The sequence below is a fragment of the Suricata suricatta genome, chromosome 3, assembly GCF_006229205.1.
Source record: "Suricata suricatta isolate VVHF042 chromosome 3, meerkat_22Aug2017_6uvM2_HiC, whole genome shotgun sequence".
Classification (NCBI taxonomy): Eukaryota; Metazoa; Chordata; class Mammalia; order Carnivora; family Herpestidae; genus Suricata; species Suricata suricatta.
The window spans coordinates 129,175,956-129,201,470 of record NC_043702.1 but is presented as its reverse complement, the minus strand read 5'-3'; the positions used below and the strand labels follow the sequence as shown (position 1 = coordinate 129,201,470).

The 25,515-nt window shown below is 43.6% G+C and overlaps 1 protein-coding gene across 1 annotated transcript in view; it reads right to left on the bottom strand.

Annotated features, from left to right (window-relative positions):
- The window catches only part of FAM163A (family with sequence similarity 163 member A), a 24,031-nt gene extending 18,690 nt beyond the window's left edge, over positions 1-5,341 (bottom strand). The window contains exon 1 of the mRNA XM_029935167.1: positions 5,278-5,341. The gene's annotated coding sequence lies outside the window, so the exon portion shown is untranslated. The remainder of the gene's footprint in view (positions 1-5,277) is intronic.
- Between the last annotated feature and the right edge of the window lie 20,174 nt (positions 5,342-25,515).

Below are 25,515 nucleotides of genomic sequence, written 5' to 3'. Positions count from 1 at the left end.
GGTGGTGATGGTGGAGGGCACTTATGGGGAAGAGCACTGGGTGTTGTAAGGAAAACAATTTGACAATAAAATATTATGGAAAAAAAACCACAATGAGATACCACCTCACACATGCCAGAATGGCCAACATTAACAACTTTGGCAACAACAGAGGTTGGTCAGAATGCAGAGAAAGATGATCTCTTTTTCCTCTGGTGGGAATGCAAACTGGTGCAGCCAGTCTGGAAACAGTATGGAGGTTCCTCAACAAATTAAAAATAGAACTACCCTACTCCCAGCAATTGCACTACCACGTATTTATCCAAGGGATGCAGGTATGCAGTTTTGAAGGGGCACATGCACCCCAATGTTTATTGTGGCACTATCGACAACAGCCAAAATATGGAAAGAGTCCAAATGTCCATCGACATAATAACGGATAAAGAAGATGTGGTAAGTATATATATATATACCAATCAAAAAGAATGAAATCTTGCCATTTGCAACTACATGGATGGAACTAGAGGGTATTATGCTAAGTGAAATTAGTCAGTCAGAGAAAGACAAATTATCATATGACTTCACTCATAGGAGGACTTTAAGATACAAAACAGATGAACATAAGGGAAGAGAAGCAAAAATAATACAAAACAGGGAGGGGAACAAAACATAGGAGACTCTGGTATAGAGAACAGAGGGTTGCTGGAGGGTTTGTGAGACAGGGATGGGCTAAATGGGTGAGGGGCATTAAGGAATCTACTCCTGAAATCATGGTTGCACAATATGCTAACTAACTTGGATGTAAATGAAAAAATAAATAAATTATTAATTTAAAAAAAAGAAAGAAATGTGGGCCCTGCTCTAGGGCTTTTCCTCCAGAAAGGGCACTGAACCGTCATCAATGAGCAAAAGGGAAAAGCAAATGAAGCCTTTACCTTCACAGTTTCTTCTTACCAACAGCAGGAAGAGCTGGTCCATTCCCTTTGCAAACTTCACTATCTGGGCCAGTGCGGTGGGGAGTATCTGGGACACAGTCCCTTGAGTGGGCCAGGGGTGGCGGGTGAGTCTGAGTGGGCCAGGGGTGGCGGGTGAGTCCAGGGGCTCCTTACAGAGAGCTGCCAGGGGGAGGACACCCAGCCCCAAATCAGAGCTGGTTTGGGTAACACTGTAAAACGATTTCTCTCCTGTGGACAGGAGAATCCTTACGGGTGATGCTGTATTTAGGAAGATATTTTTCCTTCCTGAGTTTAGACTGAGCTGCCTCTGAGAATTATTTGACCTTGGAAGGTATGTTACAGGAGTGTGTGCATGCGTGCACACGTTAGAACCAATACTAATGCTCTGGAGAACTACATTAGGCATCTCTGACATCACATTGCCTGAGAGAGACAGAGAGACAGATGTGGGGTGCCAAAGCCCAACTCCAACTGCCTGTCCCAAGTGTCCACTGGAACTAGCTCAGGCTCTGTGACATAGACTTCTGGCAAACCATGTCCTTGCATTGCCATGGAGGGACAGGGGGATAGATCCTAAGGAATGATCAAACTTTATGGGTCATGGATGGGAAGAATGGTCCCTTCTGAGACTGAGGAGGAAGAAGGGGGAAATAAGTTGTTTCTGTCCCTTTAGATCACAGTATTCGATTGGCCAGACTCCATATCTATTTAAATTTCCTCCTCCCTACAGAAGCCACCCCTCCAAGTATTCCCAACCTGCCAACCAAATCTGATACACACCAGAGCCTCAGGGGCAGGAGGGTAGAAGGCTGAGCCACTAAAGGAGACGGCACCTTCTCCAGCCCACTGTTCTGTGTAGGCTAATGCAGCAGAGGCCATATAGGATCAGAGGCCCAGTGACCCCGGAGTCCTGGTGAAGAGCCACCACAGTGGAGCAGCTGAGCATAGCAGGGAGAGGAAGAGAAGGAGCATCCCATGAAAAGATGCTGATGCTAGAGGCTGTCCTGTGACCGGCTTCCTTCTTTTCTTCCATTTCCTAGAGGGGATGTGAGGCCAGGGGAGAGGTGAGAGGGAGAAAGACATTTGGGCAACAGATAAAAGAAGATGAGCTGAAAACTTCCTGAAGGTAAATGTCACTTGTTCAAGCTGGTTTGCCCCCAAGAGTCATTTATGATAGATTTGTCTCTCTTCAAAGGACAGTTTTCTCAAGTCTCAAGACAGCATGACATACAAGGCCCTTCATGCCCAGCTACCTGCTGGGACAGAGAAACCTCTAAATCTGGGACCTGGGCCTTCCATGTGGTGACTCTGCCTGCTGCCATCCAGACAGAGGAGGAGTGGGGGTCACGGCAGGAAGGCATCTGTGGGCCAGACCAAGAAGTAGCGCACGTCACTCCCATTCACATGCCGTAGACAGGTGCTGCCTGACCACACGGGAGGCTGGGAGGCATAAAGGGGGTATGTGCCCAGGAGGAAGGAGGAACACAGTCCCTAATTTCTAGTCCATCCTAATTTCTTGGCATTATCTCTTTGTATTTTTGCTCCAGTAATACTGAAATGCATGTTGTTGCCTAGGTAAGCCAATCTTTCTCAATGCCTCTCCATCCTTCTATCTACTGTTCTGTCTACCTTCACCTTCTCCACCACGATCTATTTGGCACATTTCTATTTCTCCCTTAGGAATCAGCCCAGGAGCCCCTCCTGCCCCTTTTAGGTGTCCCTTGACTTGTCTAGGCAGATATAATCACTTCTTATTCTCGACCTTAATGGAAACCTCCTTCATAGCGCTGGCATAAATTCATAATTCATAATTTTTAATTGTTTTTCATTTTCAAAAAACCCTGCCTCCTTTGCTAAACTGCAAATCTAGTGCAGGCCAATTTTTTTTAATGTTTATTTATTTTTGAGAGAGAGAGAAAGAGGGAGGGAGAGAGTGCACAAGTAGGGGAGGAACAGAGAGAGGAGAAGGAGGACAGAGGATACAAAGCAGGATCTGTGCTTACAGCAGAGACCCTGATGTGGGGTTCAAACTCACAAGCCATGACCTAAGCCAAAGTTGGACGCTTAACCAACTGAGCCACCCAGGCACCCCTAGGAATGATGTTTTTATCTCAGGACCTGCTTAGCAGAGTGCCTTGAACAAAAAAACTCAGTAAACACTCACTGATTGAATGAACAGAAGAGTATCTCCACCTCGTTTTCTTTTTCTTCAGGCTAAGTGCTCTCATTTCCTTCTATCTCACTTGAAGCTGTATGGCTTCCAGTTTCTCACCATCCCTGTCTCCATCTTCAGGATGAGCTCTAAGTTGTCTACATCCACCAGAAGATACGGAGCCAGAGATGTGAACAGGGCACCTGGCACATCTACAATCTCACCCAACAATCATCCATTCTAATAGAACATTTTAAAGACCTTGGAGGAGGGATATTATGTTTAGATGCATAAGGTTTTGCTGGGTTATGTGGGGCTTTGGAAATTATGCCAGATGCTTCTACGTCCATAGATAGTGACAGTCACTTTGCAGTAGAGTTTCTAGCCGAATGGAGGAATTGCTTGAGGAGCCTCTTTTTGTCATATAAATACAAATGACTGGTATGGTGGATGCCATGCAATGTCTGCTCCATCCTCCTTCTTGCCTGTCTTACCGCAAGGCCAAGGCCAGAATGCTAAAAGTGATATTTTCCAGACTGCCTTGCATCTAGGGTTCTGGACAACCTAAGTGTAGCCAACCAGATGCACTCGTGTGAGATTTGGAAAGTGGAAGTGAGGCAGACGCTGCTTTCCTGCTGCTTCCACGGACAAGTGGGCTTGTCAAGACATGGCGTTCTCTGGAGCAGGATTATCAGAGGCCTCCGTGTCTCTCAAGAGGCAGGGCGAGCGGCATCTAATTTTTGCACTAGTGGATCCAGCAGGATCCGTTTTGGTTTTGGAGCCAGCAGTTGTGCTGTGGCAGCTTCCCGATCTCTGGATGAGAGCTCAGGCCATGTGCATCTATGGCTAGCAGCCACAGCGTCAGCTTCATGACCCCTCAGCTTTCTGACATGGTGCTCCCATTCCAGGAGTCACAGTGGGGGCTCAGCCTACAGCCTGCCCCACAGATCTACCAATCATGTGTAAGCACTAATCCCCTGTATTAAGTACATCTTCCTTGAAATGGATAGAACGAAATGAAACCAAAATAAAAACAACTAGAAAAAGAAACATAGTTGTAAAAAATAGGTGGAGTGATTTCTGGCTTTTGCAACCTGATCAGATGAGTAGGCATCCAGTGACCTCCCGGAAAGGTAACCCAAACCTTTGGTGGCTTGATGAAAACCGTACCTCTCTTCTTGAGACCATTTAGTATGCTCCGAGCTGAAAACTTAGAGCACGAATTTACAGAAGGATCCCAAGATTCTTTTAAGAGGGTAGCAATCAAGACTTTAACTCCTTCTTCCCAAGATTTGAAGTTAGAGGATCCTGTGGAGTTGCCCTGACCGAGGTTTGCTGGAAGTAGAGGGGGCAGGGGGTGGGGATACTAGATATCTGTGAAGGATTCCGGCTTCACACAAGGGCACACAGTTGTAGCAGATTGCTGGTTCTGACGTCACCTGACGCAAGCCAGAAGCCTCTCCTTATCCAGCTGCCTTAGCATAGTATGGGGCTGTGGGGAACAATGGCTGGATGGGAAGAGATATTTAACCTGGGACCACTGCCTGTTCAGAGACCATATTAGCAGGAGGACTTTGCTACGCAGTGGACATATATGTCCATTGGCCAGCACAGAGCTAGCATTCAGCCGTCCACAACGTAGCATCAATCAATGCAAGTAGACTCAACTAGAAGTTCTAGTTTCTTTCTCAGTCTTGTACCTAGAAACAGCAGTGCCTCCTCTGGGCTGAGTAAGACCCGTAAAGTTTGGGGAAGAAGATAGAGAGGTCTCAAGAGGGAGATATTAAACTTTCTGCCAATAAGAACATTTTAGGGTTGAACAATTAATTAAAGAAATAAGAGTTATGAACTTACTGTAACCAAAGCTGGTGAAGTGGGTTATTCAAATTACAGGCACAGAACATATTTTGAAATATGTTCAAAATTCAAACTTATGAAAGAACTCAGAACAAAAAATGAAAAGGTAAATAATAAGTTGGGAAAGTAACTACAGTAACTATGAGAGCATATCTTGATGATAAAGCAATATTAAGATCAAATAGGTAAATGAGCAAAGTACAGAAATGGACCATTTACAGAGAATGAAGTGAATTAATAAACATACGTAGAAACATCCAATCTTACTAATAGTCAAAGAAGTGCAAATTGACATATTTCTTCCTTTTACTACATTAGGGGAAATTATAATACCTGGTGCTGATCAGATTGTGGCTTAGTACTCTAGTTTGTTAGATGAAAATGTGTAAAACTCCATGGGAAAATGCTTGGCAACATTTGTTTTAGAAATGTACGTCACAAAGGCTTCTAGTTCTAAATGGCTGATCAGAAGTCTGTATTTTTCTTTCCTACCTCTCAATGTCTCACTGAAATAATAGAAGACATATGAAAAAATAACCTTAATAGCAGTACTGAAAAATCAAAACAGTGTGCCTCCAATTGGGAGTTTCTGGATGAGGCGAAGCTGATTGAGAGCAGGTTGATGGTGAAACCCAACAGCCCATGACATCCTAACAGATAGTCGAGGACATCCAACCCAGGGGGCTTACCTCCCAGAATTCTGGCATAATCCCAATATCATTGGACCTTAGGAAAGAAGACCTTAGGCCTCAAACTTGGGCCTTCAGACAAACTAGCTGAGCCAGCCTCTCCCTCTACTGTCTGAGCTGATGCGAAAGTAGGATTAAGGTTCTCTGAGGGAGGAATTTCACAAGAAACTTCCAGAATGGACACTAAAGTTAGATAAACAAAGCAGTATCCCAGGGTGCCTGGGTGGCTTAGTCGGTTTAGCATCTGACTTTAGCTCAGGTCATGATCTCACAGTTAGTTCATGGGTTTGAGCCCTGCACTGGGCTCTGTGGTGACAACTCACAGCTTAGAGTCTGTTTTGAATTCTGTGTGTCTCCTTTGCTCTGCCCCTCCCCAACTCATGCTCTGTCTCTCTCTCTCTCTCAAAAATAAACATTAAAAAAAAATTGTAATAAAAGCAGTATCCCAGTGACCAGGAGGTATGGACAGACCCCCAAACCTGAAAGTCAAAAAATTTATTGCTCATATTCCTAGTAATCAGGAAATATAAGTTGAAACAATAATGATACAGCATCACACCTGAATGGCTAAAATTTAAAAGGCTGGATAATATTCGGTGCTGTTGAAAGTAGGGGGGCAACGGCCCTTACATGCACTTGTTGGTGGGATGTAAACTAGTGGAGCCAGTATGAAGACAATTTGGTAAGATGTACCAAGCTTTGAAAGGTACGTGTACTTTTTCCCAGCCAATTCTACTTCTAAAAAGCTCACCCCATAGAAAGATACATGTGCACAGATCCAAGTACAAGTATATTCCTTGTAGTTTTATTTGTAGTTGCAAAAATCTGATAAATATCCATCAGTAGAAATTAAATGAATTAAGGTTCTTTCATGGAGTTGTTAAAGAGATCCAGGTAAAGTAAGACGATTTGAATTAAAAGTTTGTGTATGAAATTAACATCTAAACATGTTCATATTCTTTGACTCCACCTTCTAATTTCTGGAAATATATCCAGAAGGAAATGATCCAAAATAAGGAAAAAGTTAGAATCTGAGAAAAAGTTAATTGTAGTGTTACTTATAATTGATAAAAAAAAAAAACTGGGGGTGCCTGGATGGCTCAGTCCTTTGAACCTCCAACTCTTGATTTCAGCTCAGGTCTTCATTCCAAGGTCAAGGGATCAAACCCCACTTTGGGCTCCATGCTGAGCATGGACACTGCTTAAGACTCCCTCTCTCTCTGCTTCTGCCACCTCCCCACTTGCTCGTGCTATCTCTAAGATAAATTTTTAAAAATAACTGAGAAAAAAATTGGAAACAAGCTAAATATTTCGTGATAAGGAAGTTATTTGTTTATGCATAATACAGGCACTCAATGAAACACGGTGTAGTTTCTGAGTTATAACTAGGAACACCTTATCCTAACACAGAACAAAATGTTTAAGAGGACAAACTTGGACATAAATTCATGTAAAATAGGATCACAACCAGGCAAAACATGAAATATAAGTGAAGAAAAGAATGGACTGTGTGGTACCAAGCTGGGGTGCAAGTGAGGTGTAAGGACTATAGATAATTTTTACCCTTTATTTTGATCACTTTCTGTAATGCTGCTTTAAAATAGTTTTATAAAACTATTTTTTGGTTCTATAAATCCTCGTTAGATTAATTCTTATTTTTCAGTAATTCGAGTCACTCTGCCGTGCCCCCTCCTACTACCTCTCACGGGCACGCTTCTCTTTGAGGCTGTAGGATGATGTCTGTGGTTACACGTCTCTGTGCTGAGTACGGGGGGAAGAAGTCCAGGCCTTGGAGCTAGAGAGCCCAGGTCAGATTCCTGGTCAGTGGAACTTTGGATGAGTCACTCAGCCTCTTTAAATTACCACCTTCCATTTCCTTATGGTAATTTTCCAACTTACACACTTACACTATTGTGTGAATGTCCCCCTTTGGCATTTACCTGAGTTCACCCTTGTGTAGTATCTATCTGGAATTCCTTTCTACACATAAACTCCTCTGATTCAGGGACCTGTCTTATTTATCTTACATCTCCTCCAGCATCTAGCAAAGGGCTCTGGACATCATAGGTACTCATATTTGTTAAATCAAAGTCTCACATATAAAAGTAGCATCTAAGCCCTTCACAAAAGCAAATGATTATTGTTTTATAATGAATGTTTTTGCATAATATCCTTATTATAAATTATTCAATTTATTTAAACTAAAAAAAATTTTACCCATTTCTCCCACCCCCTCCATCACCCATCATCTGGCAACTGCTAATCTATTTCCTTTATCTATGCACTGGCTTGGGGGGGTATTTATTAAGATCTCACACGTAAGACAGATTATACAGTATTTGTCTTTCTCTGACTTATTTCACTTAGCAAAATACCATCAAGGTCCATGTTGTTGCAAATAACAAGATTTCATTCTTTTTATGGCCAAATAATATTTCATTAAACATATATACCAGTTGTTTCCATGCTGTGGCTACTGTAAATATGCTGCAATGAACATAGGAGGGCTGATATCTTTTCAAGACAGCGTTTTCATTTTCTTCAGATAAACACCCAGAAGTGGAACTTCTGGATCAAATAGCTGTTCTATTCTTAACCTTTTGAGGAACCACTGTATTGTGTTCCCCGGTGGCTGCACCAATTCACATTCCCACCAACAGTGCACACAGGTTCCCTTTTCTCCACATCCTCACCAACAATTGTTACTTTGTATCTTTCGGACAGTAGCCATTCTAATAGGTGTGAAACGGTATTTCATTATGGTTTTGAATTTCAGTTCCTTGATGATTAATGATGTCAAGCATCTTTTCATGTACCTACTGGCCATGTGTATGTATTTTTCTTTAGAAAAATGTCCACTTAGAGCCTCTGTCCATTTTTTTATTGGATTGTCTTTTTTGTTATTGAGTTCTTTATGTGCTTGGATATTACCTCCAATGAGATACATGATTTGGTAAATATTTTTCTCCTATTGAGTAAGTCTCCTTCTCATTTTGTTGATGGTTTTCTTTGCTATAAATCAACTTTTTAGTTTGATATAGTCTCATTTGTTTACTTTTGCTTTTGTTGCCTGTGCTTTCGGTGTCCTATTCAAAAAATCACTGCCAAGACCTGGGCCAAAGATCTTACAGCCTATGTTTTCTGCTTGGAGTTTCATGGTTTTAGGTCTTAAGTTCAAATCTTTACTATATTTTGAGTTAACTTTTGTGTATGTTATAAGATAGTGGTCCAGTTCCATTCTTTTGCATATAGCTGCCCAGTCTTCCCAGAACCATTTACTCAAGAGACTCTTTTGTCCTTATTGTGCGTTCTTGGCTCCTTTGCCAGATGTTAATTGACCAAATGTGTGGGTTTATTTCTAGACTGTCTATTCTATTCCACTGATCTATGTGTCTGATTTTATGACAATGCAATACTGTTTTAATCACTACAGTTTTGTAATATGGTTTGAAATCAGGGAGCATAATGCCTTCTGCTTTTTCTTTCTCAAGATTGCTCTATTTGGTCTAACAGAGAACAGGAGAAACCTAATGGAAGACCAGGGGGAGGGGAAGAGGGAAAGAGAGTTGGGGAGAGAGAGGAACGCAAAACCTGAGAGACTATTGAATACTGAAAACGAACTGAGGGTTGAAGGGGAAGGGGGAGGGGGGAAAAGAGGTGGTGGTGATGGAGGAGGGCACTTGTGGGGAAGAGCACTGGGTATTATATAGAAACCAATTTGACAATAAACTATTTAAAAAAGAAAAAAATAAAGTCTGTTAGCTATTTAACATTAAAAAAACAAATTAAAAAATAAAATAAAATGTGCATAATTAAAAAAGATTGCTCTATTTAAGGTCTACAAATTTTAGGATTATTTGTTCTATTTCTGTGAAAAATGCTATTGATATTTTGATAGGGATTGCATTGAATCTGTATATTGTTTTAGCTAGTATGAATATTTTAACAATATTAATTTTTCCAATCCATGAGCATGGAATATGTTTCCATCTGTTCGTGTCTTCTTCAATTTTTTTCATTAATGTCTGATAGTTTTAAATATACAGGTCTTTCACCTCCTTAGTTAAGTTTGTTCCTAGGTATTTTTTTAATGATATTGTAAATGGGATTGTTCTCTTAATTTCTCTGATAGTTCACTGTTAACATACTGATTTTTGTGTATTGATTTTGTACCCTGAAAATTTATTGAATTTAGTTATTAGTTCTAATAGTTTTTCTATGAATTCTTTAAGGCTTTATATATAATATCATGTCATCTGCAAATAGTGACAGTTTTACTTCTTCCTTTCCAATTTGTATGACTTCTATTTCTTTTTCTTACCTAATTGCTCTGGCTAAGACTTCCAATATGATGTTGGATAAAAATGGCAAGCGTGGACATCCTTGTCTTGCTCCTGGTCTTTGAGAAAACAATTTCAGTTTTTCACAGTTGAGTATGACATTAGCTGTGGGCTTTTCATATATTGTCTTTATTATGTTGAGGTATGTTCCCTCTATTCCTCCACTGTTGACAGTTTTTATCACAAATGTATGTTGGATTTTGTCAAATGCTTTTTACTGCACTTATTGAGATGATCTTATGATTTTTATTCTTCATTTTGTTAGTGAAAGTAGCAAATTGACTAATATGCAGATATTGAACGATCCTTGCATCCCTCGAATAAATTCCACTTAATCATGGTATATGATCCCTTTAATTATTTATGGAATTTGGTTTGCTAATATTTTGTTAGGAATTTTTGCAACTATGTTTATCAGGTATATCAGCCTATAATTTTTCTCATGGTGCCCCTGTCTTGTTTTGGTAGCAGGGTAATCTGCCCCAGAAAATGAGTTGGGAAGAGCTCCCCCTTTTACTATTTTTTGGAAGTTTGAAAGGAAATGGTCTTAAGTCTTCTTTGAATGTTTTGTAGAACTTACCTGTGAGGTTATCTGGTCCTAGACTTTTGCTTCGGGGGAAATTTTGATTACTGATTCAATCCCCTTACTTACAATCCGTATATTCAGATTTTTAATTTCATCATGATTCAGTTTGTACATTTCTAGAAATTCATTAATTTCTTGTAGGTTGTCCAATTTATTGGTTTCTTATGATCCATTGCATCTCTGTGGTATTTGTTGTAATAGCTCTTTCATTTCTGATTTTTTAAATTTGAGTCCTCTTTTTTTCTTAATGACTCTAGCTAAGGGTTTGTCAGTTTCATTTATTTTTCCAAAGATTTGGCTCTTAGTTTCATCGTTTCTATTGTCTTTTTAGTCTCTGTTTCATTTATTTCTACTATAATCTTTGTTCCTTCTACTAACTTTGGGCTTTGTTTTACTAGTTCCTTGAGGTACTAGAAGTTCAGTTGTTTATTTAACACTTTCCTTGTTTCTTGAGGTAGGCATTTATCACTGTGAACTTTCCATTACAAATGCTTTTGCTGTATCCCAAAGATTTTGGTGTTACACTACAATTTTCATTTGTATCAGGGTATTTTTTATTTCTCTTTGATTTCTATTTTGACCTGTTGGTGTTCAGTAGCACATTGTTAAATCTCTAAATATTTGTGAATTTTCAAGTATTATTTATGTAATTAATTTCTAGTTTCATATCACTGTGGTTGGAAAAGGTGCTTGATATGATTTCAATCCTCCTAAATTTATTGACTTGTTTTTTGGCCTAATTTATGATCTATCTTGGAAAATGTTCCATATGCACTTGAGGAAAATGTAATTCTCTTCCTTTTGGGTGGAATGTTCTGTATTTATGTACTAAATACATCTAGTTTAATGTATCATTTAAGGCCAATGTTTCCTTACTGATTTTCGGTCTGGATGTTCTATCCATTGATGTAAGTGGGATATTAAAGTCCCCTACTATTATTGTAGTGCTGCCTATTTCTCTCTTTAGATCTGTTAATATTTGCTTTATACAGTTAGGTGCTCTTATGTTGGATGCATTAATATTTGCAAATGTTGTATTGTGCTAGATTGACTCTTTTATCAGATGTCATGCCCTTCTTTGTCTCGTGTGACTCTTTGTCTCTTATGTCTCTTGTTTTAAAGTCTATTTTGTTTGAGATAAGTATAGCTCCTCCAGCTTTCTTTTGGTTTCTAGTTGCATGGAATATCTTTTCCCAACCCTTCAGTGTCATTCCGTGTGTATCCTTATTTTAATCTAAACTGTCTCTTAAGGCAGCATACAGATGGGTCTTGTTACTTAAATATATTTAGCCACTCTGTCTTTTGATTGGAGAATTAAGTCCATTTACATTTAAAGTAATTATTGTTAGGTATGTTTTTATCGACATTTTGTTAATTGCTTTCTGGATATTTTTGTAGTTCTTATCTTTTTTTAAAAATTAGAATTATTATTAATGGTTTTTTGGTCTAGTAGGTTTTGCCTCACCATTAGAATTTCTTAAAGCATGCCTATCCACCATCTGCAACAGAAATACCCAGTATGCTAGTTTAAAATCCAGATTCCTGAGAACCCCTAAACCTAGTAACCCAGACTCTATGAATGGAGCTTGGTAATATGAATTTTAAGTAAGGCAATTACATAATTTATTGCTCAAACTGTGACACTTTTGAGGAAAAGGGGCCATTATTAACTATGTTGGAATAATTATCATAAACCTAGAAGAGTCATAAATTTATCTTACTGTGAGAACCACTGACCAAGCTTTTAATCCTTTCATAGTGAGAAGCAGGTGTCTTCCCTCTTTTAATTCTCTTGTGGGCCACAACAAGGACAAGGCCCTGGGCTGATGAGCTGAGCCAGCAGCTACAGTGCTGCCATTAGGGTGAGCAGAAGTAGAAGTTGGTCAAGAGTGTGAGAGCAAGGACAGCTGGTGTCCTAGGTAGGTCCTGGCCTACTATGGCCTCCTGCTACCTTGAGAGATGCTGACAGTGGTCACCAAAAATGAAGCTGATAGGGCTAGTCCTGGTGTCCCCTTGAAAGATCAGGCTCTTCTTACCCAGAGATGGGACTTTAAGATGACTCAGTCACACAAACTATGCCCCATATAAAATGGTGGGAAAGAACACGTGTGTTAAGTCAGACATCCCAGGGCCAACAACAGCCACCTAGGGAGGGGTGAGCCTCTGCCATCTGCCAGATGTCCAGTGTGGCATTGCAGCTTCCAGCCCCTGGGGCTGGGATATTGTACCCTCTCAGAGGAACTTTCCTTATGTTCATTTTGCTTCTCCTTTTCATTTACAATCATGGAAAAGCACTCAGTTCTTTCAAAGCCAGTTCTGAGAACTTTGAGCCTAAAAGACTACTAAAATACTAGCTTCTGACCTATCTCACCAGAATCCCTTGAGATTTAATAAGAAACCATCTAGAGCTGATGTTTTCATTGCCCCCTAGTTGCATTAAGCCAGCAGTCCACAGAATGTCTGCATGAGTGTGTACATGTCCTTTTTCTCTTTTCTATGCCCCACACTTTCTTCACACTGATATTTTTTGTGGGTTCATGAGACAAGCCCATGCATTACTATGTGAATGCATAAGGAGCCTTCCAATTTATAGTACAGCTTATAGACTCTTGGACTTTTGCAAATAAAGTGTAAACAGCTTTAAAATAAGGTTTTAGTTATGCTATAGCTACCAAACTGGTTCTGGCAATGTATATGACATATGTGGACCTTTGAATATTTCCTGTCATTGGGGCATATTTGGATCATGTCCAGTAAGGGGCTCAGGAGACTCACAGCCAATCAGGTGAGCAATGGTTGGAGAAATCAGTCCTGTTGGGTCTGTCCAGAGAAGATGTTGGAGACAGAATGGGAGGAGAGGCTATGATAACTTCTGTCTAACATGTGAAGACCTATCACTTGAAAGAAGGATTTGTTTTATTCTGTATTTCTGTCCCATAAAACTATGTAGCTCCATGTCATCTTTTTCATGATATTCCTGTCTCCACTGCCTCCACCTCTCAAGTCTCATTTTCCCTGTGAAACCTTCCTGAGGCAAAGCCATTTGTCTCCTCCTTCAGGCTGCCAGCACCTATCACACTGTTCTTTAAAAAAAAAAAAAATAGTATCTCTCTGGGGCACCTGGGTGGCACAGTCAGTTAGGCGTCTGACTCTTGATTTCGGCTCAGATCATGATTTCACGGTTCATGAGTTCAAGGCCTGCATTGGCCCTATACTTGGAGCCTGCTTGAGATTCTCTCTTTCCCTCTCTCTCTGCTCTTTGCTCATGCGTGCTGTCTCTGTGTCTGTCTCTCAAAATAAATAAGTAAACTTTAAAAAAATAAAAATACAAATAAAAAAATAAGAACATTATCTCTTTGTCTCATCCACTAGAGTCTGAGGCCCTGCAGGCAGGAGCTAAAACACATTTTTGTATTTCAGCACCCAATACAGAGGTGATGTTTACATACAGATGCATGTTGACATGAATAAATTACACGAATAAATGAGTAAATGATCTTTTGGTAGGAATTTTATCATATAAATCTCTGTGAGGTAACAAGGATCATCATCACCTCTGTTGTACGGATGAGGAAACTGAGGCTCCAAGAGAACAGTCAACTTGTCTATGGTCATATGACTTGAAAGCAGTGTCACCTGGTTCTCAGGTCCTCTGGTGTTAAATGCTAACTTCTTTCTGCCATAAGAAACAAGTGTGAAAGCACCCAGGCAACAACAAACAAGCCAGTATTGATTGGCACTAATTACATCCCTCCTTGCTGGGAATGGGCCTTCTGTTTAAAACATCAGTAAAAAATAATGTCCTCAGAGATACAGAGAAAAGATTGGGGGTTGCCAGAAAGGTGGTAGGGAGTGGGCAAAATGGGTGAAGGCAGTCAAAAGGTACAAACTTCCAATTACGAAATAAATAAGTCACAGGGATGCAACATACAACATGATGACTATAGTTAATTATACTCTATAGCATATTTGAAAGTTGCTAAGAAAGTAGATTTTAAAATTTCTCATTACAGGGATTCCTGGGTGGCTCAGGTGGTTAAGCGTTCCACTTTGACTCATGGTCTCATGGTTCATGAGTTTGAGCACTTAGTTGGGCTCTGGGCTGAGAGCTCTGAGCCTGGAGCTTGCTCCAGATTCTGTGTCTCCCTCTCTTTCTGCCCTTCCCTCTACCTGCTCTCTCTCTCACTCTCCCTCTCAAAAATAAATAAACATTAAAAAATAAAAATAAAAATTCTCATCATAAGAGAAGACATTTTCTGCAGTAGTGTTTTCAGGAGAATCATGGCCAAGCCTTCATGGAGTCCTATTTTAAAATACCCCATCTACACAAGAACATTAAAGTCATTGTTACTTATTTTTTAAAATCTGTAACTATATACAGTGATTAAATGTTAACTAGACGTAAGGTGGTGATTATTTAGATCACTTCATAATATTTACAGCTATCAAATCATCATGTTGTACACCTGACACTAATTATACCTCCGTTAGAAAGAGAATGAATAATGTCTACCATCGCTATTCATTACAACAATGCTTTGAAAAGGAACTTGCTATTTTCCATTTTACAGAAGAGGAAACTGAAGGTCTAAAATTAAGAACCTTGCCCAAAGTCACATGTCTAGCAAATGGCAGAGTCAGGATGTGGACCCTGGTCTTCTTGAGGCCAAAGCGCATTAACCCCTGCATACTATTGCTCCATTCAATATTCAATTATTACTACTAAATGCTGTTTCTGGAATAGGAAGATTGACTTCGCCTCAAAATAAAGGAGCATGTTTTAACAGTGAGTAACTACAGAGGAAAAGGGGAGGGGGAAGGGAGGCCGGTGTCAACCATAATTGGAGGTGTTTGAGCATTTGCTGGGATGGACGGAGTAGATGACTTTTATGGTTCCTTTTGTCCGAGGTCTGGCTCCTAACACTTGTGGGGCCCAGGGCAAGATGACAAATGGAGGCTGCAGTGTCTAAATATTTAAAAGTTGTATCTTCCTACCTTGGTAAATATCCTTTTACAACACCTGGGTGGTCAGACTCCATTTTGGAATTCTTTGGAGGTCCGTGTTGAAATGTGGCAGCATGGTGATGGCTGGCCCAGTTGTGAGGCTCATGTTCCCCCCCCGTTCACCAGACTCGGTCCTGTACGCATGAGAGGCCCATGTGCATGGAGTGTGGACACTCCAGTCTGAATGTGCAGGCCTCATCCTCTGTCCCCAAAGATCTGCCTCTAGGCCCCCCTCCACATGCATACTCATGGAAGTATAGATCTGGAAGAGGTCTGCACCAGCCCGGGAAGCAGCTTGGGGCTGTATGGACCAGACAGGTGGGCACAGACGCATCCTCTCAACCCCCCCGACTTGTCCTCACATGTGAGTGGCATGGCCCAAGGAGAGTGAGGGCAGGGGGTCTCAGAGCTATTTCCAATGTCAAAGTTCCAGGATGTTAAATTCCTCGGGTTTTTCCTTTCTTCGGAATATTTACATTATCTGAGTTTAAGAACAAAATCCTCTGTCTGGAACAAACACCTCTAGGATGGATAATTCTGTGCTGGGCTCCGGGAAGCTTTGCTGGGCTAAGTGGCCTAAAAAGGAATATGGCTGCAGAAACGCAGACCAAATAACTGAAAAGGACTCAAATCCATTTTCCTTTGTTTTCTGGCCAGCAGCCCACATATCATTTACTTAGGAATGTTCTTGGATTCGGGGAACTTGTGTCCTTTATCCCACAACTTTCTTTCCCTCTTCTCCCTCCTCATTCTCTGATGTTCCAAAGGTCACCATCTTCCCAGATCTGCTCAGAATCTGAACTGGAGCTGCCTTCTCCCAGCCCTAAAGTAGGTCTTTTCTATAGCAAATGTCTTAAACTAGAAATCCCAATCTCAGTGAGGACAGACTGCTTTCTGCCCAGATCCCTGGAAGGGTGAGCTTGGTCTCTTAAGGGTGACAGCAGCCACAGAGGCTGGGTGTGCCGTGCTCACCAATCCAACTCTCCCTTTATACCACCTAATATCTGCAGTAGGGTTGGAAGAGGTCTTCAGTGCTGGCTTAGGGGTTTGAGAGCCAGACCTTGGTGGAAATACTGGCTCCATTGCTTTGTACCTTTGCAATCTTGGATAAATCATGTAATCACTTTGGGCCTCAGTTTTCCATTTCTAAAATCTCTAAAGTGGAGGGGAGGTGTCCATGAACCATGAGATCATGACTTCAGCTGAAACCAAGAGTCAGACACTTAACCAACTGAGCCACCCAGGTGCCCCCAGAGTAGGCTTTCTTTATGAGGTCAATGGGCTCTGAATGGTTAACAAGCACAGGCTGGCAGTAAAGCCAGAGGACTCTCCTCTGGATTTACCAAATATAGGAATAGGTGAGTGGGCAGTGGGAAAGAGGGAGGATTATTCACTTCAAAATGGTTCCCTTTTTGTCCTCTGAGGAGAATTCTTTTTTGTTTTTTGGGTTTTTTTTTTTTTTTTGGTCTTGACTGGTTAGAAGCTGGAGGACCAAGGAAACAGTCGCAGAAATGTTAGAGTGAAGGTCAAACCTACCACTGATTACATGCTGAGAGTCGTCAGGTGGTGTTTGGCAAAATTACCTCTGCAAAGAAAATCCTGAGAAACGTATCACTCATATTTGCGTAGCATTTTACAGCCTACGATGCCTATATATTAACCCATTGTCTCCTGGAGTCTCTGAGCTGGAACATTCACCAGGAGTAGTCCCCAAGCTGACAGCCGTGTTACCTGCGGAGTTTTGTAACCAGGCAGGTCCCCAAATACCCCCCAGACTAACGAGTCAGAATCTCTGCAGGTGTGAAGCTGTATGGTTAAACACCCCCCATGGGTTCCCCACGAGGCACAGGATTTGGGTACCTGGTGTCAGCCAGGTCAAATGCCACCGCCTCCCATCACCTCCCACCTGGACCCTGCCACGGGTTCCTTGTTGGGGTCCTGTCCTCAGTCCTCCCCCACTCGGCCCCCCCGCTCTGCCACTAGACTGTTCCCTGAAACACACCTGATCAGGCCCCTCCCCAGCAGCCCCCTCCCTGAACTCCCTCACGCTGCTGCCTGGCACTCTGAAGAAGCGGTGGAGTGGGGCGTCTGGACCTTGCTTTCACCCCCACCCTCACCCCACTCCTTGTGCAAAGCTCCTCTGTGGAATGTTTCCCTATTTTGCCCCAGGCTCATGGCAGGTGCTGTGCATCTTCTATGAGCACCACTATCAGGCTTCTGTGGTTGTGGATTACAGACGCATTTAACTACCCAAGAACGGGGAGAAAGCCTTCGGGGCAGGGGCTATATCTTGCTCATTCCTGTATCCCTCCTGCCTGGTCAGGGACCAGCACCAGGCAGGGGCTCTATGAATGCCAGCTGAAGGGATGAGCGCAGGCATGCACGCAGGTACCCTGAGCTATCATTTGTTCACTTTGGGTCAGGCAAGTCTCAAGAACAGACGTGTTAGGGCGAGCTCTCCTTGCTTAAAGGGCTAATTGCACAGCCAAATATCTTACTGTATTTACTACAAATTAAGAGGAGCCTTGGACTAAAGAGATTGTTTAGGAACTGGAAGACTGCTTTGGGCTTGATATCACTTGTTCCATGACCACTTAATGTTTTTTAAATAATCTCATTTCATAGATTATTAATAATACTGCTGCTTTGTAAGTTAAAGGATGTCAGGGTTCGCCTAATGGACTTTATCGAATTCACTCTCCCACATCCCTGATGGTCCCTTTCCCTGGCAGCAAGCCTGAGGTGGCCAGGATGCAGGCAATGCTGGCGGCAGGGCCGGCACAGAGCCCAGGCACCCTGTCATCCAGGTCAGCCCATTCCACCACCGGGCCCTTGAGAAAGGGCCCTGCACCTGGGTCCTGAAACACAAATGCATAAAGACAAGGACAAAGATGCTGGGCTGAGAAATGCCAGGGGCTGCTCAGTATTTGGGGTCTGAAGTCTGAATTTAAATCTTGGTTCTCCTTGTGACCTTGACAAAGTTACCCAATCTCTCTGAACCTGGATGTTTTCCTTTGTCAATGGGGACAATACTTGAATCTTCTTATAGGGTTGTCTTGAGGATTAAATGACCCAATTACATCAAAGGGCTCAGCAGGCACGGAGGCGCCTCACACATGTGGCTGGGGAGACTGGGCCCCGGAGACCCCCTCTGCTGCTCGGCCAGCTGTGGCTTTGGTGGGGAAGCAGAACAGCCCGGCTCCTGCCCACCCCACCAAGCCCACATTCGAGCCCAGGCTTCTGTTCGGGTGTGCATGACTTTGCTCATGACTTCTGGAGCATGGTGGCTGGCCATGAAGGGTCCTTCCTCTTTTGGGCTGATCAGGATGGGGACCCTTCAACCAATTTGTGTGTAGCTCTGGATTGACCTAGGGGGACCTTGGGACCCCAGCGCTGTCACTGCTGCCCTCCTGAGGGTGAGGATCTCAAAAAGGCCTGTCTGAAGTGGGGGCAGGGGTGCCACCACTTCGGGTTAAGTTCCTGGCAGTTCTGGGAGCCTTCGGAGATGAGTTAGCAGGGCTTAGTGGCTGTTTTTTTTTGTTTGTTTTTGTTTTTTTTTAAGTTTATGTACTTACTTTGAGAGAGGAGAGAGAAAGATTGGGGAAGGGGGCGGGGGTGGGGGTGGGGGACAAAGGATACGAATTGGGCTCCGTGCTGACAGTAAAGAACCCAGCATGAGGCTCAAACTTACAAACCTCAAGATCACGACCTGAGCTGAAGTTGGAAACTTAATCTACTGAGCCACCCAGCCACCCCTAAGGGGCTGTTAAGACTAAAACAATATGACATCTCTTTTTTAATCCAAAAAACCAGTCAATATTTAAAAATGTATATCAATGAGTCCTTTTTTGACAAGGGTGTGGGGGAATATGCACAAGCATACACTAAAAATCAAGGGTCTAGCAATTCTACTTCCCATACTTACTCCAAAGAAGTAATTATGGCTACATGCGAACTTGAAGTCACAAACGATCACTGCAGCATTTTACCGGAGTGACAGTTTGGAAGCAATCAAAATGCTTAACAGCAGGGGGAAGTTAAATACATTATGGTATCTACAGAACACCATTACAAAATAGTATTAACAGAAATACTGCTGAGCAAGCAGGCTACAAACCAGTATTACTAACTGACACTCTTTGTACATGTTTTTGTAAAGGAAAACAAATATATATATATATATGTATGTATGTATATATATATATACACACACGCACAGCCTGGTCTGGGGTTGGGGGGAGCCTAGAGTAATATATGCTAAAATGTTAATAGGGGCACCTGGGTGGCTCAGTTGGTTAAGCAGCCCACTTCAGCTCAGGTCATGGTCTCACAGTTCATGAGTTCAAGCCCCACATCAGGCTCTGTGCTGACAGCTTAGAGCCTGGAGCCTGCTTCACATTCTGTGTCTCCCTCCCTCTCTCTTACCCTCCCCTGCTCACACTCTGCCTGTCTCTCTCAAAAATAAATAAACATTAAAAAAAATTCAAAAATAAATGTTAACAGATTTTTTTAAGAAACAGGATTATGGATTATTATCCCCGCCCCCCCACACCTCACATACTTTTCAGTGTTTTCCAAGTTTTTTACCTTGAACTCATACACCTTTCATACACTGTGAAGAAATAGTTGCTACGTGGAAAAGCCAAACCTGGAGTCTGGGTTGGGGTAGCTAAGGTATACAGTACCACCAGGGGCTTAGAATTCCCTGGGACCTTCCCTACGACAGGATGCAGAATGAAAACCCAGGGAATGCCTCTTTGATCCCTGGCTGGCTGCTCTCTCATTTTGCCCAAGAGAGAGGTCTGCTGGAAGACACGGGTGGGGCGGACAGAATGTGCTTCAGTCTCACACTCACAGTTTCGAATCGCCTGTATTTATAGCCTGTGCAGTGACCCTTCTAGTCCACCGCAATTTATGGTTTCTTAATTGGCTTTCTTGAAACAAGCAGCGGTAAGTTATATCCCTAGCAAGGGAAGAACAAATCCCATCAGAGGCCAGGGTGAGGGCTGGGGGTGGGTGGGGAGGGGATGTGGACCCGGGGGATGGAGGGGGGGCAGGAGGGGGGAGGCATCTCCTCTCAACCTCCCCGACACACTGAATTACAGGGCCTTTAATTGATCTGGTGCATCACTGCGAGGAGATGTTGGAGAAGCCGAGCTCTAAGTGAATAATCTCTTGATGTTCTATATTTATTTGTCCTCCTGCAGTGACGTCCATGGCCAATTTCTAAGGATGGGCAGCTTTTTTCCCCCACATTTGGGACCACCTGCCTGGTAGCCAAGCAACAGAAGAATCCAGCTTGCCTCACAGAACTGAAGGGACAGGAATGGGGAGGATTCAAATCACTCATTAAGTCAGTGAAATAAAAATAATCACAAGGAAGGAGCCTGGAAGGAATGCCCTAAAGCCCCAGCATCTAGCTTTTATGCACAGCGATGTCTCTACCCTGCACTATCTTCTACGGGAAAGTAATGCGATGCAGCATTTTTTCTCTTTCTCTGGCATAAAACAGGAGTTCAGCAAATGTCAGTCTATTTTTCTAACTTTGTGTTGCATATATGCAGGATTTTTGCCTTCACAAGATGAGTAAGCCCCTCCAAGGATGATACCATGTCATGTTTTTTTCTGGGTTTGGGGATATAAGTATTTAGGGCAGTGCTGGACACAGAGTCAGAGGGGAAGGAACTACAGAAGGTTATGCCAGAGGCCCACCTTCAGTGTTCCAGACACGGAGTTAACTGCAAATTCAGTCCATCCTCACAACAAACTCTATAATGCAGAATTGTCTTTATTTTCAGAGGAGACCAGAGCTTCAGAGAGATTTAAGTAACTTGCCCACGTCACCCCACCGGGAAGTGACAGGGCAGGGATGTAAACTTAAGCAGTGTGGCTTTACTGGGCCCAAGTGGAGACAGGGACAAGTGTGGCTCTAGCCAGATCATCCTTGGAAGGCACGGAAGGTTCTGGAAGGCCCAACGTGCCTGTGGGTATAGGGCAGGCTTGTCTTCAAATACAACCAACACAGAATCGCCCTTCCAGCAATCCTCCGGCCTGGTCACCGTGGACCAGAGCCGGCCCCTGGCTCTGGTACAGATGGGGGAGGGGAGGCAGGAATCTCACCTGCCCGTTTCTCCCCAGGGACTTCTCCAAGAGTGAAGATGGCCAGCATTGGGGCAAACTCTGGAGCGAGGAGGTAAAATCAGGGAAATAGCCCCCTAGCCTAGCCCATGAGGAAGTGCATGAGGTTTTCTTAAGTGCTCAATTATATGGGGAAAAGCGGGGAGTACCAAAAGGGCAAAGCACGTGTTCATCCCGCATAGTGGTTGAGACTTCTGATTTGCTGCTTACTGCCTATGTGGCCGCAGGCAAATTCAGAAACCTTTCCATGGTCCTGCTTTTCTCATATATGAAATTGGATTCTCTTTTCCTATTTCGTCTCTTATGTCAGTGGAATGTTTGGGGGTAGGAGAGACAGATGACATAGAGAGGCCTGAATTACAATCCTGTCACTCCTCTCATGAGCTGGGTAGTCTCAGACGACTCCCCCAACTTCTCTAGAAAACAGTTTGCTCCCCTGTGAAAGGAAGGTGCAGACTCAGGACCCTTAAGGACAGCGTAGTGCTAGTGTTCTTGGCTCTCAGGGGCTGCCTCCTCAAGAGGGGAGCCGAGGACTGCCCTTCTAGAAAGGAGGAGAGACAGGCCTCGCTGCGGCCCTGCTGACAGATCCCTTCCCGGGCCCCCCTCGCCCCCTCCTCGTCTCTGTCCCCCCCATTAGGGGCCCCGCTCGTTCCCTCCACGTTGGCTAATTCAATGAGCCCGGGTCTGTTGAATTAAGCCCACTGCAGCCCCTGCCAGAATCCTCTAACAGCCCTAATTGGAAAAACAGCCTCAGCCTATGCGCATCAAAGCTGATTACATCTGCGAGCAGAGGGGCCTGGTCCCTGTCCAGGGTGCTGGCTCCACCCAGGCCCGTGAGATCATCCCCCACCCCCACCCCCACCCCAGGCTCCCTGGGGCCTTCTACAGAAGGCTGGCAGGAGTCACCCCGACAGGCGCCTCCTCATTTCAAGGGGAGCAACAGGCCTCCCAAGCTTTGTCTCTGAGGCAGAAACAAATCTGGGCTCCCCGCGGCAAACTGGAAACAACTCACTCTCGAGGCAAAAAAACATTTTTCTCAAACCCACATTCACTTTTGACCCCCAACAATCCCAGTGGAGTCCCGGGACCAGAGGTGAGGATTGACGCCAAGAAAAGGCACACTTGCCTCAGGGAGCCACGCTGAGGGACCACAGTCCAGCCTCCTGAATTCCCATTGGAATTCTCACTGGAACCGCTTCCTCTGGGGGTCAGAACTGTCAACCAAGCAACAGAGGGCATTCTGGGCATCTGGTGTGTGTCCCACACGGTGTGCTGGCTGCGGGAGGAGGGGAAATGAAGAGAAGCATAATCACTTCTCCCCATTAAATCACCGGCTTTTAAAAGTATTTTTGAGGGGTACCTGGGTGGCCCAGTCCATTGAATGTCCACCTCTTGGTTTCCGCTCAGGTCATGATCCCAGGGTCAGGACATGGAGCCTCAAGTCAAGCTCTGTGCTGAGCAGTGAGCCTGCTTAAGATTCTCTCTCTCTCTTTTTCTCTCTCTCCCCCTTCCTTCCCCCTCTTTCATTCTCTCTCCCCCTCTTTCTCTCTCCCCCTCCCTCTCTCTCTCTCTCCCCCCCCGCTCTGTCCCTCCTCCTGCTCGCTCTCAAATAAACAAAATTAAAAAATAAAAATAAACCACTTTTTGAGTGAAAATTCACATAAAATTCAAATACTGACCATTTTAAAGCATGCGATTCAGCGGTGTTCTAGAATACCCGCAGGGTGCTGCGACGGTCACACCTAACCCCAAACATTTTCACTGCGCCCCAGGGAAACCCTATGCCCACCAGGCCCTGGAAAACTGCTCATCGACTTTCTATCTCTATTAAATCACTGGGCTTAAGACGCCTCACACACACCTGCTTCCCCACTTCTGCCTCTGCACTTTGTCAGGACTGGGTACCGAGAGACCTTTGCACGAAGCACAGAGGATGCTTTCGTTTCCAAGAGCTCCAAGCATTCAGATGCTACAGGTTCCTCGGGACTTGCCACACACGGTGACTGTCCAGTGCCCTCCGTCCCCACACCACTCAGAGGCTGAGAGGAACACTCTTGGTTCTTTGGTGTAAGTCTGGAAAATAGCTCTGGTCTAACTTATATAATCAGGTAGTGTTAAACACTTAACTCATGTTTTTAACTTATGTTGGCATCAAGAATAAAGCATTTAAAGCAAACACAAAAAACCAAACAGGAATGGTTGATGCAAACTGGGTCGGCTGCTTGTAAAGGAATCACACAACCTTGGAGACGAATGCATTGCTGGCCCCAGCCCCACAGTTTCTGATTCAGCAGGTCTGGGTGGGGCTTGAGGATGTGCGCTTTATTTTAATGTTTATTTTTGAGAGAGTGTGTGTGAACAAGGGAGTGGGCAGAGAGAGAGGGAGGCACAGAATCCGAAGCAGGCTCCAGGCTCTGAGCTGTCAGCACAGAGCCCGATGCAAGGCTCAAACCCACGGACAGGGAGATCATGACCTGAGCCCAAGCCAGATGCTTAACCTGCTGAGCCACCCTGAGGATGTGCATTTGTAACAGGTTCCCAGCGGGTGGGACACTGCTGGTCCAGGACCACACTTAGAGAACCACCACCCCAGCAGGTGCATGCCTACCACCCCTGTATTGACTAATGGCCACAGCAAGGAAGAATGATCACCAATCCCAGGCATTTGGTTTTGTCTATACATCACTTCTTCAAGTTGAAGTCTTGTCTTGATTACAGTCATTGGTAAATAACACTGTTTGTACTTTCATGAGTGTGCTTTATGTTCAAAAGTTTTCCATTTCGCACTAGGGCGCCCAGATCAGAAATCCTTAATGTGCTTGCAAAGGGCATAATCAAGTAGTAAATAATTTCCTTTCTGAATAGAAGGGAGACTGTGAATTCATAGGGTATATCCTCCTACTAGTTATGGTCATCTTTAAGATCTTGACCCATAACATAAACACACATTTGCATCGTCCTGGGCCCTCTGGGCCCATGATCTATAGGGCTCCCCTTCGAACATGTACATCATGGCTTGTACTGTAATATCCACACGAATCAGTGTGGCCCTAGTTCCCCAGGTGCTTTGTTCCAGGGGTGGAGCCAACACCAGACTTTGAGTTCTGGCTAGGCATTCTTCAGGGCATGTGCTCTTTGCTAAACAACCATACCTCTTCCATAAAGAACTAGTAATATTCAGAACAGTACACACACACACACACACACACACACACACACACGGTTATATATGGCTCTATATAGTTCATACAGTATTTTCACATCATCTAATATAAAGCTCAAAGAGATCCTATGACATAAGTAAGGGGGGATGGCATTATTATTCTACTTACCCCATAAATAAACTGAGACTCAGTTTACTGGGGCGATTTTCCCAAGATCCTCCAACCAGTGGTGAAGCCAGGCCTCCTACAAGGCCATGGCCACATGTCAGCACTTTATCATTCACATGGCTTCCCAGAGTTAAAGCCCTATCTATCAAGACCTCTGCTTGAAAACAACATAAATCTATCTGTTCATTTACAGCAGAATTGCAGAAACCAATGGGTGCACATAAGCAGAAAATGTGAATGCACATTTGTATCCTGTTTTATCTCAAATGCGCAAGACCATGTTTGCCGGAACGTCTCAGTCTGTTCATTTGGCTGAAACATCATCTTGTCACTGCCTGGGCTCCATCTCCAAGACCCACTAACCAAGTCCCACTGGGGCTTTTAAGGCCTTTGGGAGGAAGCATCTCTCTGTCTCAGCAAAGAGCCACCCACAGTCCCCAATCTCATTCGTTCTCATTAAAGTACCAGGGGACCAGGAACAC